The 18,782-nt window shown below is 42.3% G+C and overlaps 1 protein-coding gene across 1 annotated transcript in view; it reads right to left on the minus strand.

The window, feature by feature from the left end:
* Positions 1-10,833: 10,833 nt before the first annotated feature.
* Positions 10,834-18,782, minus strand: part of suds3 (SDS3 homolog, SIN3A corepressor complex component) — a 59,901-nt gene continuing 51,952 nt past the window's right edge. Inside the window, exon 12 of the transcript XR_003869879.1 lies at positions 10,834-11,020. The gene's annotated coding sequence lies outside the window, so the exon portion shown is untranslated. The remainder of the gene's footprint in view (positions 11,021-18,782) is intronic.

Genomic DNA, 18,782 nt, shown 5'->3' on the forward strand with positions numbered 1-18,782 from the left:
CACTCCCTGGTTCTTTCCTCAGTCAGTATTGTTCCTGTGTTTATGCGTAGACGGTACTGTTATGTGAGAGAGTGAAGGAAAAGCAGCGCGAAGGAAAAGGAACCAACAAGTGCTCAGCATATGTGGAACTCCTTCAAGACGGTTGGAAAAGCATTCCTCATGAAGCTGGTGGAGAAAATGCCAAGAGTGTGCAAAGCTGTCATCAGGGCAAAGGGTGGCTACTTTGAAGAATCAAAAATGTTAAATATATTTTGATTTGTTTAACACACTTTCATAGTTTTGATGTCTTCACAATTCTACAATGTAGAAAATAGTAAAAAATAAATAAAAACCATTGAATGAGGTGTCCAAACTATTGACTGGAAACTGCAGATGTTCAGAGTATGACAGAGACGGTACAATAGAGGATAAAATATAACCTGCAATATCGAGATGGACGCAAGCACTCCAGCTGGTAATGTTGTGTTTTTCTCATTTTAATTGAGTACCTGAGTACAGAACTGAAATACAGTACTTGTATAGTAACCTCAACCTAATTGCTGCGTGCATTAAAAGTAAGCCAGCTGGTGGACGAGACTACTTCTACAGTTACATTCCCACAGCACTACTTCCTTCATGTAGGTAGAAAATTATATACAAAGCACTCAACATTCATGCCCCTTATGAGAGCAATCTAGTTACATAAGTAATTATTAACCTGGTCCTGTGACGCAAATGTACAGTATGTTAACCTGGTGGAACTAGCCTGATCTCTGTGTATATTGTCATTAGCGGAAAACTGTTTCATAAGAGGCCATTTCATTGGAGAGAGAAATTCTCTTCTGGTGCCTATGACCTCTAGACTGGGCCCTTCAATGGCACATCAACACAACCCACACAGCCTGATGAAAAAGAGAGAAAGAGAGAGTGAGTGAGGTTTTAAAGAGTGGTATGTTCTGTGGGACTGACCTCGAGGGCGAGAACTTGGATCAATAGAGAGGGAGCTGCTTACATAACCAGCAGAGCAGTCACCAAGGTGGGTATAGCCAGCTACAGTAGAAACCCATAACCCTACTCATGGTGGGGAATCAATTGCTCAGCTGGATTTGTCCTTAGGAAACACATTACGAGGAGAAAATGCTGCTTTAAGAATGGGAATGATTGCTCATGGCCCCTCTTAAGAACTATACCCTGGCAAATCCCAGACTCGTCTTTGATGGGCTTTAACTGAGCTATTTTGGACTACTTAAGTGGAAGCGAAAGACAAAGTATGTCCAGAAAGAAAGAAAGAAAGAAAGCAAGAGTTACAGCCGCCCCTGTGCTATTTATGGTTTCACAAATTCCATTAAAGATCCTGCTATTTTCCTTCCATGCCTTGAGGTATAAGAGGTCGAGAACGTAGCAGACAACAGAAGCAAATACTTAAAAACAGCCATTGGCCATTCCTATTTCTTGCATCAATGAGGGCTACTCTGAGCCCTAATGTGTGTGCCAAGTGTGTGCCAAATTGCACCCTATTCCCTATATAGTATGGACTCTCTTCAAAGTATATTGGGAATAGTGTGTCAATTGGGATTCAGACAGAGTACCCCAGGAGCAGTTTTAAGCTGCTCTGATGGACAGGAACAACTGATCTGGGATCAGATAACAACAAACGGGACAAAGTTTGTTCTCTAATATTTGAACTTCATAGTTATTACTTAAATAAGAGAACAAAACAACTATTAATCTATTCGGTATTGAAAAATCAGAATGAATGATTAGGAGAGTTGGGAACAGATGTTGTTGTTGTAGGGACTAGGTTTGATGAACTTTTTAATCCAATATTGCCCATCCCCAAACATGCTTTTTTGTGGGATAGAGTCTTTAGTCACTGCAGTCTCTCCCCACTGGGCACAGACATCATTTCAACATTTAGTTTGGATTTAGGATAAAAGTTGGGTAAAAAAATATGAAATTGAAATGTTTCTATGTCCCTCTTGTGGCACCTGACCACACGACTGGACAGTAGTCCAGTGTTGTTAAGAAGACAGAGCAGTTCTTTATTATGGACAGACTTCTCATCGTTGCTATTGTTGCATCAACGTGTTTTCGCCGCTAGGGCCAATTTATTGCCTACCTCCCTACTCTTCTACATTTGCACACACTGTACATATATTTTTATTTTCTTTGTGTTATTGACTGTACGTTTGTTTATGTGTAACTCTGTGTTGTTTTTGTCGCACTGCTTTGCTTTATCTTGGCCAGGTCGCAGTTGTAAATTAGAACTTGTTCTCAACTGGCCTACCTGATTAAATAAAGGTGAAATATATATATATATTTTTAAACAAACATGTTTTCTTTAGTTTACAATCCAGGGTAGTTTACAATCCAGGGTTACTCCAAGCAGTCACCTCAACTTGCTCAATTTCCACATTATTCATTACAAGATTTAGATGAGATTTAGCCTTTAGTGAATGATTTGTCCCGAATTCAAAGCTTTTTGTTTAAATATTTAGGACTAACTTATTTCTTGCCATCCATTCTGAAACTGACTGCAGCTCTTTGTTAAGTGTTGCAGTGATTTAACTTTCTGTAGTAGCTGACTTGTATAGACACACTGGCTTTACTCAAAGCCAGTGGCATGTCATTAGTAAATATTTTAAAAGGTAAGGGGTCTAGACAGCTGCCCTGGGGAATGCCTGATTCTACCTGTATTCTACCTCTGCTTGATTCTACCTCTGTGTTCTGTTAGACAGGTAACTCTTTATCCACAATATAGCAGGGGGTGTAAAGCCATAACACATACGTTTTTCCAGCAGCAGACTATGATGGATAATGTCAAAAGCCACACTGAAGTCTAACAAAACAGGCACCACAATCTTTTTATCATGAATTTCTCTCAGCCAATCATCAGTCAAAAGTTTAAGTGCTGTGCATGTTGAATGCCCTTCCCTATAACCGTGCTGAAAGACTGTTGTGAATTTGTTTACTGTAAAATAACATTGTATCTGGTCAAACACTTTTTCCCCCAAATGTTTATTAAGGGTTGCAGCCTAATTGGTTGGCTACTTGAGTCAGTAAAGGGGACTTTACTATTCTTGGGTAGTGGAATGACTTTTGCTTCCCTCCAGGCCTGAGGGCACACACTTTCTTGTATGCTTAGATTGAAGATATGGCAAACAGAAGTGGCAATATTGTCCACTATTATCCTCAGTAATTTTCCATCCAAGTTGTCAGAACCAGTTGTACATTTTAGTCATTTAGCAGACGCTCTTATCAAGAGCAACTTACAGTAGTGAATGCATACATTTCATACATTTAATTTCATGCATTTTTTTTTTTTCCTATGTACTGGCCCCCCATGGGAATCGAACCCACAACCCTGACGTTGCAAACACCATGCTGGCATTGCAACCACCATGCTCTACCAACTGAGCCACAGGGAAGTGCTTATCATTGTTTCTCGACAACAATCATTTTTTCACCTCTTCCACACTCACTTTACGTAATTCAAAATTACAATGCTTGTCTTTCATAATTTGGTCAGTTATTCTTGGATGTGTAGGGTCGGCGTTTGTTGCTGGCATGTCATGCCTAAGTTTGCTAATATTAGCAATAAAAAAATCATTAAAGTAGTTGGCAATTTCATTTAAGGTGCTCCAAAGCTTTTTACTACCATTATCTATATAATTTATCTTTGTTTCATATTATAGTTTGTTATTTTATTCAGTTTTAGTCACACGATTTCTCAATTTGCAGTACATTTTGATCACTGTGCCAAAGAGAAGCTTGATCTGAGAGATATAAATGGAGGTTTCACTTGAACATTGGAGGGGACAACAAGATTAAAGACAATATGTAGGCTTCTAGCTGCTTCATATGATCATGTGGGATGATTGTTTTCTGTTTGTTTTCTATTGCAAAATGCTGTAATTCCTTAAATCACAGCATAGCTCAAACAGCTTATGTAGCTATTGGCCTATAGTTACTTCATACAGTATCATCGTGGGATGAGCCCCATTTGTTGGTTTGTCATTCTATTGTAAACTGAAAATGCCCTCTCTTTGCTGTAAACAAAATAAAACATTTTGGTCATTCAAGTGATTAGCCTGAACATTAGAGATATGAAACACACTAAACTAATCTGGAGAGACTACAGCTAATCGCTTGCTGTGTTGTGTGGCAAAAACACAAGTCCCTAACATGTTTGGGCAGCCGCCACTGCTATCACTAATACACTGAGTGGTCCGATTGTTATTTTGTTGCTTTGTGCTGTTTTCTGTCCCCATCTCTGGCGGGGAGATAAAAGCTCTCTCATTTATGAGCAGAAAGAGACAAAGTGTTCCCACTCATCTCCAGAGCAAACAAATCAAATTATAAGAGCCTGTTACTTTGTCAAGCGTTTCCCCTTTTATCTTGCACTGATTAAAACTCCCGTTGGAACCGTGCGAAGACACACTCGGCTGCGATTGCTGATAATGTTTTGAAGTCGCTGCAGTGAGTTAGGAAGCAGGGAGCAGGGAGGGGGCAATGACTTCAAATGGCAATCTAACTTGAGATTTATGTTTTTGTCCCTGTAGGCGAAAAAGAAAGCTTAGCTCGTGTCCACGAACGATTGCAGTTCTCATTCTTGGTAGCAGAGCAAAATACTTGACTATGTCACGCCCTGATCTGTTTCACCTGCCCTTGTGATTGTCTCCATACCCTCCAGGTGTCGCATAGTTTCCCCGGTGTATTTATCCCTGTGTTTCCTGTCTCTCTGTGCCAGTTTGTCTTGTATGTTCAAGTCAACCCATGCTCCTTTTCTATTCTCTTTTACTAGTCCTCCCGGTTTTGACCTTTGCCTGTTTTTCTGGACTCCATTCCCACCTGCCTGACCATTCTGCCTGCCCTGACCTCGAGCCTGCCAGCCATTCTGTACCTCTGAACTGGTTTTGACCTTTTGCCTGTCCACGACCATTCTCTTGCCTACCCCTTTTGGATTGTTAATAAACATCTTGGACTCTAACCATCTGCCTCCTGTGTCTGCATCTGGGTCTCACCTTGTGCCCTTGTAAACTAGCTAGACACCATAACCCATCATGCATCTTTAGGCTATTGTTAAGCAGGGAGTAGAGTGCTCTAAACAAAACACAAAATCTACATTTGACAGCATGGTTTACTTATCTCAACTAAGTTCGAGTCTGTTATTGCATAAGCATTGTATCTCTTGAGAGAGAGAGGTAGAGGGGGGGACAGAGACAGTAGGCAGGTTTCCATTGACCCAGGTTTATTCTACAAAAGCAATTTTTCTACAGGTCGACAAAATGTTTATCCGTTGACAGGGGTGGATTTTAATTTTTGTTTCTTTATTGTGACAAATTATGATGGAATGGTGTTTATTGATTTTTTTGTTGTTGCTGAATACATTTGAAGTGGGTCACATGATGTCACACGTAACTATAAAGCCCCATTCCACAATTAATTCTAAATGCCTACTGCTTGCGAAATAAATGTTTTCAGCTATAAAAAAATAACGTTTCTACAGGAGTGCAAGTTTTGCCATGGCATGGACTATGGCGATTCTTTGGCACATGAGAATTATTAGAATATGGCAAATATTTGTCAATTATTGCATTCTATCCTTGCTGGCTTTCGCAGGCTACCTGAGACATGAAACATAGATGGGAGGACATACAGGCTATGGACCAAAGCAAATTATGCGTAATTTGCCTAAATGGGTCATGGAAACTCCTCAACTACTACATTTCTATTCGACACTGTAGGTGTCTTCTTTTTTTTTTAGGTGTGACGCCATTATGTCCAGCTGTCAGGGCTGGCTCAAGGAAGCAGGAGAGGTAGAGTCAAGCGCAGGAGACAGTAAATTCTTGAACACACTTTAATCCGTATGCACAAAAAATAAAGACAGTCCAAACACGGCAGGGCAGGGCACCAAACAGATACCACGCTCCAAAACCCTTATAGACGTCCAAAATAGGGACGCAGCCCATAAATACCTCTGCGGTGATAAAACACAAAACAACCACAGGAAGAGGGAAAAAAACACACGTTCCTCAAGATTCCACAAACCTGACAAGGAACATAATCACGCACAAACACAGACATACCTCGCTAAACTAAATAACCCCCCCTACTAATAACTAAACCAAAACAGGTGCGTGCCTACCTAGACCTAACCAACAGAAAGTGAAACAAAAAGGATCGATGGCAACTAGTAGGCCGGCGACGACGACCGCCGAGCGCCGCCCGGTCGAGGAGGGGCGCCACCATCCGTCGGTGTCGTGACACCAGCTGTTTTGGTCGACACAAGATAGTTACATTTGAAACGCATCCTAGCAGGAAATTGTTGCATCTATTTTCTATGGGAACTTTCTAAATGTCGACTAAAAATCACTGCACAAGTGAATGGGAACAGCTGCTGACAAAGAGAGCGAGAGACACAGAAAGAGAGAGAGAGGGAGAGAGAGAGATAGACAGAGAGTGCGAGAGGTGTGGGGGAAGAATTATATATTCAGTCATTAATAATGTAATAAAAACAACATTTCTCAGTGATTTACTCTCTGTATAACGTGCTATTATTTGAAGGATGAAAAATGCAGCGACCTGTTTGTAGAAAACATAGCGATATATAGGCCTACAGTACACAACACATTATAGATGTTATAGTCATTTATAAGACCATGCAGATGGGAGGAACTCTAGTTACATCTCCTACATGCCTTGAGTGTCTCGGGACTCGGGAGCAACAGCTGGTGCCGGGTCATAAAGTTGATCCATATGTTGTGTATAAGCACTCAAGGGAAAAAAACAACGCAAGCTGATTGCAACAGCACCATTGTCCTTGGTGCTGAAATGCCGCTCAGACTTTGGCAGCGAGAGATCTGCGTTTATCTATCACCACACAGCACTTCAAGGGTGTTAACTATGATTTTAGGGTTATCAGGGAGCACTTTTTTTATTTTCAAGGAATATGCAGTTGTTGAAACTGTTGCTCTGGTTTCTAAAGAGGCTACAAAAACACACCAATTTCCGACCTAAAACAAATAACGAATTCAGCTAAAATGCGTGGCAAATTTGTGTATATCTACACATTTAGCTACCCCACACTTACAGAGTAGCTAAATGGACTATGAAATTGTTGTCAATTTAACATTGCTGTTTACTCGCATTGTCTGCAACAACAAATATATTTCTGAAACTTGAGCTTTCAATCGAGTTGTCAGAAAATGTATGAAGATGTGGTTCTGCTTATATTCAAGTAATGCTAAGCTTCAGATCTTAATCAAATATTTCATTCTACACTTTCAATGATAAAAGACTAATCTGAAATATTACACATGAATATATTCTTTCCCTCGGGGTTGTGCATGGTGGGTTTTTTTCCGAAGTGATAATTGCAGTTATCAAATATGAGAGATTATTTACCTTGATCTTGTTATTCTTAATGGCATAATTTCAGTAAAACTATCATGCCAGTGTTCAATGTTGATTACATTATACGCTACATTGATCTATATGCTGCCATAGACATACATGAGGTGGTGTTTGAATACATCTTGCATGTATTTTTAAAGATCAAAGAATTATACAAACAAACAGTAAGGTCTAACTGCATACTGCTAAATGCTAGTTTAGAGACAAATATATATTTGAATTGTATAATTTTGAATTTGTATTAGGATATTTAATTTTTATAATTTTTTTTTTTTATGTTTAATGCACAAATTGAATCATTCAATTCATACATTTTACTAGCATTTCATCATTTGAGAATGAATTGAATTAATATTGCATTCAGTTTTCAAATAAAATCTATATTTAATTGAATATTCAAATTTGATATTTATATATTCAGTTTCAATATGGTAATTATTGCATTCATTGTTTACAAACCATCATGGGGCTAACACAGCCTAGTGACATGCAGGAGAACCCAGTCAATCCTTGAAGCCTTTAAATGTAGATTCCTTGATGTGGTGAATGTGATGGCTCCCATTAGACGGGTCAGGGTAAAGCAGAGATCTAGCCCTTGGTTTAATCATGAGATTCTAGAATCTATCCAAGCAAGGAATGAGGCCTTTAAGAAATTTAAGAACTCTCAAGAGCAGCATGATTTTGTCCTATATAAACGTCACAGAAATGAAGCACAGAGCAGGATGGATGAAGCTAAGAGGGGTTACTTTGCTGAGAAAATAATTGAAAACAAAAATGACCCTAAAAAGCTTTGGAAATCATTTAAGGAACTAGGCTGTAGTAGTACTACCAAAAACAAAATAAACAGTATTGGACTGAACATCACATGGGAGATGGTATATGAAAAAGCAGAGGTTGCCAATGAATTCAACTCTTTTTTTCACTTCTGTTGCCAGCAAGCTGGTTAGCAAGCTGCCCACCAGTTCTGGTTTGTATGGAAGCAACCAAGTCAAGAAGTATTATGTAGAGTTAGGGGTTCAGCCAAACTCTTTTTCAAAGGTAGCAACAGCGAAAATAGTCAGTATGCTGGCAGAGCTTAAATGCTCCAAAGCCACAGGCCTGGCTAATATTCCTGCAAGGTTTCTAATAGACTCTGCTGAGCAAATTGGCCCTTGTATTACGCATATTGTTAATCTCTCTCTTGAACAAGGCACCTTTCCCAGGGACATGAAACAAGCTGAAGTTATACCTCTGTATAAGAAGGGGATAAAGTCTGACCCTGGGAATTATAGGCCTGTATCTATCCTCTGTGTAACATCAAAGGTCCTGGAGAGAATTGTACATGAGCAAATGTATGAATATGTTAACAAACACTGTCTAATGTATGATTTTCAGTCGGGTTATAGAAAAACTTTCTCCACTGATTCATGTCTACTTTACTTGACTGACTTCATCAGGAAAGGGATTGATGAGGGAAATCTGTGTGGAATGGTACTGCTTGACCTACAGAAAGCCTTTGATACAGTTAACCACGGTCTCCTAATCTCCAAACTGGAGGTACTAGGGTTAAGCAGTATCCCTCTAGGCTGGGTAAAGTCCTATTTATCAGGAAGGGAGCAAGTAGTAGAGGTTAATGGTTCACTGTCTCAGGCAAAACCAATGAGTTGTGGCGTTCCGCAGGGGAGCGTGCTTGGGCCTCTGCTGTTTTTATTGTATATTAATGATATGAAAGATGCTTGTTCTTGCCGTCTTTTTCTTTATGCGGATGACTCTACACTTCTGGTGTCTCACAAAAGTAAAACTATGTTGGAGAGCATACTTAGCATTGAGCTTACTAACATTAGCAAATGGCTTGGAGATAATAAGCACTTAGGGAAAACTGAAGCAATTATTTTTGGATTCAGACCTAAATTGTGTAGGTTGTCTGAAAACAGAGTAGAGTTAGGGGTGAGGCGCTGACTACTAAAACCTCTGTTACCTACTTGGGATGTATCTTTGATGGAAGCTTGGGAGGTGTGCGCATGACCAATAAGGTGCTAGGGAAGGTTAATGCCAGGACTAAGTTTTTGTCTAGAAAGTCCAAGCTGCTTGATAAGGACTCCATGAAAGTGCTAGCTACTGCCCTCATGCAATGCCATTTTGACTATGCTAGTACTTCCTGGTTTGGGGGCTTATCTAAACTTATGAAGGGGAAGCTCCAGATAGCCCAGAATAAGTTGATCAGGGTAGTATTGAAGGTGAATCCACGTACTCACATAGGCAGGAGCTGCTTTCAGGAACTAAACTGGCTGCCTGTTGAGGCTAGGGTGTCCCAGATTAGACTAGGTTTGGTTTACAGGAGTATTTATGGTCCTGCGCCCAGATATCTAAGTGATTACTTTCCTCGTGTTAGGGATGCATACAATCACAGCACCAGATCAGGTGTTGCCGATGTGTGCTTATACAGGTTCAGGAGTAATGCTGGGAAAGGTATTTTCTTGTATACTGGAGCCTCAGAATGTTATGAGTTGCCTCTGCCTATAAAAACAACGTCCTCTCTGGACAGCTTTAAAAATGTGTTTGATGTCCTCTGTGCCCATATGAATAACCCCTATGATGTAACTGGAATGAGGAGTGAGCGTTTGAATCTATCTGTTCTCCTCTACCTGTCCTGGCTTGCAAAGTACCAGGACGTTGTCTCTGGCTTTGAATCTGAATTTAGAGAACTGAATTTGAATGCACCTGAGAAGTTGAATTTGAAACTTTGATAAACTTGAAATTATAGTTTGTAAACTTGATACACAGACAATGAAAGCAATATCTACCATATTGAAACTGAATATTTAAATATTGAACTTGACTATTCCATTACAATTAAATTCAATTTAAAAACTGAATGCAATAGTAATTCAAATCAGTTTCAAATAATGAAATACATTTACGAATTAAATTATAAAATGAGTGCATTACAAATTTAATAATACAAATATTAAATTCAATATCCTAATACAAATTCAAAATGATTGAATTCAAATACAATTTCTGTTGGTACTGAAATCACTCCATACCTATGGAGCTAATACAGGAAAAACTAGCTAAACATGTCCAACAAACAGAGCTAGAACCATCATCAAGGAAAGGTATAAGGCATGATGAATTACAAAAGACAACATGATTTAACATAACTTTGAAATCAATGAAGTCAGAGTCTATGTGTTTCCCTTAGTTTAAGCATTCAAACAAAGCAGTCTAATTCTGCTGCACAGCAAAGATCCTTAAATTAATAATCTTGCTCTTCTGTTACTTACACACACACACACACACACACACACACACACACACACACACACACACACACACACACACACACACACACACACACACACACACACACACACACACACACACACACACACACACACACACACACACACACACACACACACACACTCTTTAGTCTGGTGAGTTAGTGACAAACGATAATGATGCTGACGCTAGCTTTTCTTTTCACGGATAGTTGAGAAATGGGCCAATAATGTTCTGTGTGTGATTAGGAGGCCCTGGGAGTCTCTCTGCCATGCCATCAGTCCTGCTAATGTCCAGTCTGGGATGCTTACAGGCCTCGGGTGTATTCACATGGGAGAACCGGAGGGAGGGGACACAAACACTGGTGGTTTAAGAGAAGGAGAGAGAAGGAAAATGAGACAAAACAGGTAGCCTGCTGGTTCCATACCATATACTGTAGTCAACTTTTCTGTGAATGAGAGTTGTAGACTGAATCATAAATAGACTGGACCACTAGGCTAGCACAGTAACCAGGTGTAAAGGGTGAAGGAGGTCAAAAAAGAGAGGGGCTAAACATATTAGTATATCTGTCTGTGCTATAACATTCCCACTTCAGACAGAGGCTTCCATAGGGAGTGTTTTCATAGCACACTACAATGACAACCAATTTATTTCTAATTATTATGGTTTTTGTTTTTTCAGACGTGTCTGAAGGTGAAACATTAAGTGTGCACTGCACAATCAACTTATTTTACATCTATGCAAGAACAGTGGCTTTCTCCTCAATTTTACCAACATTATGTCTCAGCATGAGTTTGCTGAGATATCTTCAACATAATCTACCACGTTTACCAAAAATAATCATCAGCTGCCTAAAAAGACAGAGCGTCTATTGTATCATCTTTATATACAAAATATAAAAAAACTAGGACATTTGGCTAGGAATTAAGACATGGCATATGCTCTGCCTATAAATATATGGCAATATGCTTGTTTGAAGAGCTTTGTTCACAGCCAGTGCAGCAGACAAGCTGGTTGTTGAGAACACAAACACCAGTGAAATTTCCCAGAGTAAACTCATCCAAGTGCTTACACTGCATATAAACAGAACAATTTTGCAACCATGTCAACAATAATTACACAGCATTATCATTAAAACAGCCTCAATCAATAGATTCAACAGGGGGATGGTGCCAGAAACAGACGCCTCACAAGTCCTCAACTGGCAGCTTCATTAAATAGTACCCGCAAAACACCAGTCTCAACGTCAACAGTGAAGAGGCGACTCCGGGATGCTGGCCATCTAGGCAGAGTTACTCTGTCCAGTGTCTGTGTTCTTTTGCCCATCTTAATCTTTCATTTTTATTGGCCAATCTGAGATATTGTATTTCAAGATGGCGTAGCAGTAGGACGTCTGTTTTGTGTGTCTTGTCCCGTCCCATGTATATATTGTTTTCTTTGTATATATTTTTTAATCACAATTTCCATATACGAACTGAACATACTCTCCTGCAACCGGCCTCACCCAATGTGGTATGGATCTGCTATTTCTAATACTTTAGAACCGGAACCCCCATGAGAAGCTAGCCAGCTAACTAACTAGCTACTAGCTAGTAGTCAGTTAGCCACTGCTAGCGGTCATCACCATTAACTCGGACATCAGCCAGCCTCAGCCCGGTCAATTCCTGCCAGTCTGCACAGCAGGATATCAACCCAGGGCATATCGGACTGCTTTTTCTCTACCACCAGCTCTGAACCTTTACTCCAGATCATCGCAGGAACCCCAATCAGAAGCTAGCCAGCTAACTAGCTAGTAGTCAGTCAGCTTGGACATAAGCCAGCCTCAGCTCGGTCAATCCCTGCCAGTCTGCACATCGCGATATCAACCCAGAGCATATCGGACTACTTTTCTCTACCACATCTCCGGATTCCTACAACAAGCTCTAAACTTTTACACCGGATCATCACAGCTAGCTAGCTGCTATCCGAGTGGCTACTCCTGGCTAACGTCTCTGTCCCGAAGCAAGCACCAGTTAGCCTGGAGCTAGCCTCGAGCTAGGCCCATCTCCTGGCTAGCCGATGAGATCCATCAGACAATTCCTGGGCGTCAATACCTCTTTTGCAAATTGGCCTGGACCCTTTGCTGCATCACAGAGCCCCGCCGATCCATCACGACCGGTCTGCCGACATTACTGCCCGAGGGGGTTTCAACAGGCTCTTCCGTTGCAACGTCCCCCTGAGGCCCACCTGCTAGCTGTCTGAATTGCCGTGTCTACAGCTCGCCTAGCTAGTCACTGGACCCTATGATCACTCGGCTACACATGCCTCTCCCTAATGTCAATATGCCTTGTCTACTGCCGTTTTGTTTAGTGATTGTCTTATTTCACAGTAGAGCCTCCAGCACTGCTCAATATGCCTTAGCTAGACGTTTTTGTTCCACCCCCAACACATGCGGTGACCTCACCTGGCTTAAATGGTGCCTCTAGAGACAAAACCTCGCTCATCCTCACTCAATGCCTAGGTTTATCTCCACTGTACTCACATCCTACCATACCCTTGTCTGTACATTATGCCTTGAATCTATACTTCCGCGCCCAGAAATCTGCTCCTTTTACTCTCTGTTCCGAATGCACTAGACGACCAGTTCTTATTATCTTCAGCCGTACTCTTACCCTACTCCTCCTCTGTTACTCTGGTGATGTAGAGGTTAACCCAGGCCCTGCAGCCTCCAGCATCACTCCCATTCCCCAGGCACTCTCATTTGTTGACTTCTGTAACTGTAAATGCCTTGGTTTCATGAATGTTCATGAATGTTCATGTCCTAGCCATGTCTGAATCCTGGCTTAGGAAGGCCACCAAAGAATCCTGAAATTTCCATCCCTAACTATAACATTTTCCGACAAGATAGAACTGCCAAAGGGGGCGGAGTTGTAATCTCCTGCAGAGATAGCCTGCAGAGTTCTGTCATACTATCCAGGTCTGTGGCCCCAAAATTTGATATTCTACTTTTAAAAATCCACCATTCCAGAAACAAGTCTCTCACCATTGCTGCTTGTTATAGACCCCCTTCAGCCCCCAGCTGTACCCTGGACACCATATGTGAATTGATGGCCCCCATCGATCTTCAGAGTTCGTACTGTTAGGTGACCTAAACTGGGACATGCTTAACACCGCGGCCGTCCTACAATCTAAGGATCTCAGCAATCACTACCTCATTGCCTGCATGCGTAATGGGTCCGCGGTCAAACAACCACCTCTCATCACTGTCAAACGCTCCCTAAAACACTTCAGCGAACAGGCCTTTCTAATCGACCTGGTCCGGGTATCCTGGAAAGATATTGACCTCATCCCGTCATTATTGGATGCCTGGTTGCTCTTCAAAAGTGCTTTCCTCACCATCTTAAATAAGCATATAGCCCTTGGTTCACCCCAGACTTGACTGCCCTTGACCAGCACAAAAACATCCTGTGGCGTTCTGCATTAGCATTGAAGTCAGGAACCAATATACTCAATCAGTTAGGAAAGCTAAGGCTAGCTTTGTCAAACAGAAATGTGCATCCTGTAGCACTAATTCCAAAAGGTTTTGGGACACTAAAGTCCAAGGAGAATAAGAGCACCTTCTCCCATCTGCCCACTGCACCGAGGATAGGAAACATTGTTACCGCTGAAAAATCTATGATAATCGATCATTTCAATAAGCATTTTTCTACGGCTGGCCATGCTTTCCTCCTGGCTACCCCTACCCCGGCCAACATCTCAGCACTCCCTGCAGCAACTTGCCCAAGCCCCCCGCTTCTCCTTCACCCAAATCCAGACAGCTGATGTTCTAAAAGAGCTGCAAAATCTGGATCCCTACAAATCAGCTGGGCTAGACAATCTGGGCCCTCTCTTTCTAAAATTATCTGCCGAAATTGTTGCAACCCCTATTACTAGCCTATTCAACCTCTCTTTCGTATCGTTTGAGATCCCCCAAAGATTGGAAAGCTGCCGCGGTCATAACCCTCTTCAAATGGGGAGACACGCTAGACCCAAACCGTTATAGACCTATATCCATCCTGCCCTGCCTTTCTAAAATCTTCAAAAGCCAAGTTAACAAACAGATCACCAACGATTTTGAATCCCACCGTACCTTCACTATGGAATCTGGTTTCCGAGCTGGTCATGGGTGCACCTCAGCCACTCAAGGTCCTAAATGATATCATAACCGCCATCGATAAAAGACAGTACTGTGCAGCCGTCTTCATCGACCTGGCCAAGGCTTTCGACTCTGTCAATCACCACATTCTTATCGGCAGACTCAATAGCCTTGGCTTCTCAAATGATTGCCTCACCTGGTTCACCAACTACTTCTCAGATAGAGTTCAGTGTGTCAAATCGGAGGGCCTGTTGTCCGGACCTCTGGCAGTCTCTATGGGGGTCCAACAGGGTTCAATTCTCGGGCCGACTCTTTTCTCTGTATATATCAATGATGTCGCTCTTGCTGCTGGTAATTCTCTGATCCACCTCTACGCAGACGACATCATTCTGTATACATCTGGCCCTTCTTTGGACACTATGCTAAAAAATCTCCAAACGAGCTTCAACGCCATACAACAATCCTTCTGTGGCCTCCAACTGCTTTTAAACGCTAGTAAAACTAAGTGCATGCTCTTCAACCGATTGCTGCCTGCACCCTCCCGCCCGACTAGCATCACCACTCTGCACACACTGTACATAGATTTGTATTTTTTTCTAATGTGTTATTGACTTTACGTTTGTTCATGTGTAACTCTGTGTTGTTGTTTTTGTAGCACTGCTTTGCTTTATCTTGGCCAGGTCGCAGATGTAAATGAGAACTTGTTCTCAACTGGCCTACCTGGTTAAATAAAGGTGAAATAAAAAAATATGGCTTTTTCTTTGCAACTCTGCCTAGAAGGCCAGCATCCTGGAGTCACCTCTTCACTGTTGAAGTTCAGACTGTTGTTTTGCGGGTACTATTTAATGAAGCTGCCAGTTGAGGACTTGTGAGGTGTCTGTTTCTCAAACTAGACACTCTAATGTACTTGTCCTCTTGCTCAGTTGTGCACCGGGGCCTCCCACTCCTCTTTCTATTCTGGTTAGAGCCAGTTTGCGCTGTTCTGTGAAGGGAGTAGTACACAGCGTTGAACAAGATCTTCTGTTTCTTGGCAATTTCTCGCATGGAATAGCCTTCATTTCTCAGAACAAGAATAGAGACTGAGGAGTTTCAGAAGAAAGGTCTTTGTTTCTGGCCATTTTGAGCCTGTAATCGAACCCACAAATGCTGATGCTCCAGATACTCAACTAGTCTAAAAGTGCCTTTGCTTCTTTAATCAGAACAACAGTTTTCAGCTGTGCTAACAAAAGGGTTTTCAAATGATTAATTAGCCTTTTAAAATGATAAACTTGGATTAGCTAACAAAACGTGCCATTGGAACACAGGAGTAATGCTTGCTGATAATGGGCCTCTGTGCGCATATGTAGATATTCCATAAAAAAATCTGCCGTATCCAGCTACAATAGTCATTTACAACATTAACCATGTCCATACTGTATTTCTGATGTGTTCTCTTTCAAAAACAAAGACATTTCTAAGTGACCCCAAACTTTTGAACGGTAGTGTAAGCATTCAGACCCTTTACTCAGTACTTTGTTGAAGCACCTTTGGCAACGATTACAGCCTCTAATCTTCTTGGGTATGATGCTACAAGCTTGGCAACCCTGTATTTGGGGAGTTTCTCCCATTCTTCTCGGCACATCCTCTCAAGCTCTGTCAGGTTGGCTGAGGAGCAGAGCATTGCTGCACAGCTATTTTCAGGTCTCTCCAGAGATGTTTGATCGGCTTCAAGTCCGGGCTCTGGCTGGGCCACTCAAGAACATTCAGAGACTTGTACCGAAGCAATTCCTACATTGACTTGGCTGTGTGCTTAGGGTCGTTGTCCTGTTGGAAAGTGAAACTTCGCCCCAGTCTGAGGTCCTGAGCACTCTAGAGCAGGTTTTCATTGAGGATCTCTCTGTACTTTGCTCCGTTCATCTTTGCCTCGATCCTGACTAGTCTCCCATTCCATGCCGCTGAAAAACATCCCAACAGCATGATGCTGCCACCACCGTGCTTCAACGTAGGGATGGTGCTAGGTTTCCTCCAGACGTGACGCTTGGCATTCAGGACAAAGAGTTCATGGTCTGAGAGTGTTTAGGTGCCTTTTGGCAAACTCCAAGCAGGCTGTCATGTGCCTTTTATTGAAGAGTGGCTTCCGTCTGGCCACTTTACCATAAAGGCCTGATTGATGGAGTGCTGCAGAGATGGTTGTCCTTCTGGAAGGTCATCCCATCTCCACAGCAGAACTCTAAAGCTCTGTCAGAGTGACCATCGGGTTCTTGGCCACCTCCCTGACAATAGCCCATCTCCCCCAATTGCTCAGTTTGGCCGGGCGGCCAGCTCTAGGAAGTTCCAAACTTCTTCCATTTATGAATGATGGAGGCCCCTGTGTTCTTGGGGACTTTAAATGCTGCATAAATTAAATTAGGTATTAGATGAGGGGAAAAAATACAATTTAATCTATTTTAGAATAAGGCTGTATCGTAACAAAATATGAAAAAAAAGTCAAGGGGTCTGAATACTTTATAAATGCACTGTATTCTGAGGCAGAGCAGATTGGTTGTAAAATAGACTGTAATGGCAACAGATGTGGTGTTCCATAAGACATTACATTTCTAACATCTACCACAGACTGCCAGTCTATAACAGGGCGTGATGGGAGAGGAGAGACATTGTCTTGCTGCTTCAAATAAGTAACAACTGCCCTCCATCCTGATTCCACAACAAATAGATGCATTTCCTGAACAAAGCAGGAAATAATACCTCTCATTGATAACAGAGGGGATGTGCACAACAAGTGAGGTCCTGTAATGTATAACACACACATTCACAAGCAGGCACACAAACGCACACACACTGCCTTCTGCGATGGCCCTGACATAACTGTGCACCAAATTGCCTTTGAACAGCCGAGAGGAGAGGCAAAAACAATTACCTGACAAGTGAAGGAAAGGAGGGAGACATATAATATCATTAAACGGTTGGCGTGTGGTCTTGGAAAACCTAATTGGAGTTAATTTCGCTCTCAATTTTAATAAAGCTAATGAAAGGAGCAGTGTTGTCGCATCACACAACACTTCTCTTCACATTATCTGGTAACCATAGCAGCGGGATGGCAGCGGTGTGTGCGTGTGTGTGTGGGCGCGCAGGATGGCGGTGTCTGGATGATGCAGCATGTTGATTTGATGTAGGAGAGAGAGTGAGTGTCACATGTAGTCATTAGGAATGGGACAGGAGTGACAGACGAGGACACACACACACACACACACACAAACACAGTCATTAGGACTGGGGTAGGGTGGGAGTGACATGCTGAATACGGGGAGCATGCAACTGCAGGGAGCAGAGCCGTTTACATATGACTCCAATGGGGACCATCAGTAAGGGGGCAAGGCCCTAGGAGTCGAGCAACACCAGCCAGAGAAGGAGCGGACACTAGGGTGTACAGGGAGGGACGAGGAGGAAGGAGGAAGGGGAGGATGATAAGAGTCACAGGGAGGGAGTTGGCCCCTATAGGACCACCAGCCAGAGAGACAGAGCAGAGATTAGTGCGTACAGGGAGGGAGGAGGAGGAAGAGGAGGCGGGAAGAAGGAGGAGGTGGTGGAGGAGGAAGAGAGACACAGGGATGGATGGGTACCTAGGAGGAGCAGTAGCACCAACCAGAGACAGAGGACAGTCACAGCAAACAGAGGAGGAGAAGAGCCACATCTCACCCCGCCCCGCCAGGACGGAAGCAACAAACTGATGACATTCAGCCTGTCTGTCACGAGGGTTCTGGAACCATTATCACCTATCAGGGTTGAGGAAATTCAGCGTCAGCAACCAGCCCCCGACAAACAACACCCTGCTCTCACATTCACACAGGCAGACATTCTCCCAATCAATGGGCTTTAATGACGTCCATTTTCCCTCTTTCCCCTTCAATAAAGCCAGGAAAATGTCCCCAGGTCAATAGCTGCTAATAGCGGTATGTGAGAGGGAAATGTTTCATGCAGTGTCTGGGGAGCATTGAAGAAGGAAGAGTGTCGTTAGTTTGGTGTCACACTC

Source organism: Salmo trutta, chromosome 27, assembly GCF_901001165.1.
Source record: "Salmo trutta chromosome 27, fSalTru1.1, whole genome shotgun sequence".
NCBI lineage: Eukaryota > Metazoa > Chordata > Actinopteri > Salmoniformes > Salmonidae > Salmo > Salmo trutta.